Source organism: Mesitornis unicolor, unplaced genomic scaffold (assembly GCF_000695765.1).
Source record: "Mesitornis unicolor isolate BGI_N332 unplaced genomic scaffold, ASM69576v1 Scaffold52445, whole genome shotgun sequence".
NCBI lineage: Eukaryota > Metazoa > Chordata > Aves > Mesitornithiformes > Mesitornithidae > Mesitornis > Mesitornis unicolor.
Window position 1 is genome coordinate 1 of NW_010188562.1, and position 955 is coordinate 955.

The following is a 955-nucleotide window of genomic DNA, read 5'->3' on the forward strand; positions in this document are numbered from 1 at the left end:
TAAAAATATATAACGCATAATATATATATAAAACATATCTAATCTCTATGATGGCTGCTGCTAAAGGTGTGATATTTTGGTTGTATATAAAGCCTATGGAATAGCCCCCGTTCAGAGTGCGCCATAGCAGTCGGGAGCGGAGCAGATGTGAACCTTGCTGCAGATTTCGTCGGTGTTTTTAACGGAGCATTAACGTGCAAATGTTCATGGGTAGTGGAGGGGGAGGCCGGTGACAAACAAATGATTCAGCTGAAATCCAGTGGATAAAAACATTAAGACAGCAGAAATTACTTGGTGTATTTTCAAAGAGCTGCTCAGTCTGTCTGTGGTGGTGCATATAAAACACTAATTTAGACTTGTGAGCGAATGGATTTAATAGGATCTTAAATATAAATATATGTAAATAGATATAATAGGTCTTTTTTTGCCTTTTTATTTCCTTTTTCTCCATTTTTTCCTATTATTTCTTTCCATTTTTTCCTTGTTTTTCCTGACCAATCAAGTTTTTGGTGATATTTTCCACACAGGAGGTGCGATGGGTTTACTATGGCTTGAACTTGTGTGAAAAGTCAGTTACTTGGTCAATTAAAGCAGGTGCTAATGTGCACCGGTGTTGCCTTTCTTACTCTGTGGATGCTGCTCTGAGCCATTTATTTCCCAAGGGGGACAAAAACGTGGTTACTTTTGTGCAGAGAGGAGATGGGTGAATGATTTGGGGAATCCTAGCACCTGGCTCGTTGGTCTAGGGGTATGATTCTCGCTTAGGGTGCGAGAGGTCCCGGGTTCAAATCCCGGACGAGCCCGAATTTTATGGGTTCAGGAAGGACAGGTCCTGCTTGACTGATCTCATCTCCTTTTATGACGAGGTGACCTGCTTGGTGGATGAGGGGAAGGCTGTGGACATTGTGTACGTGGACTTTAGTGAGGCCTTTGACAACGTCTCCCACAGCATCCT

The 955-nt window shown here is 42.3% G+C and overlaps 1 non-coding gene across 1 annotated transcript; it reads left to right on the forward strand.

Annotated features, from left to right (window-relative positions):
* The first annotated feature begins 731 nt into the window (after window positions 1-731).
* On the forward strand, window positions 732-803 carry TRNAP-AGG. Its single transcript has one exon. It is a non-coding gene; the product is annotated as a tRNA-Pro (tRNA).
* The last annotated feature ends 152 nt before the right edge of the window (window positions 804-955 follow it).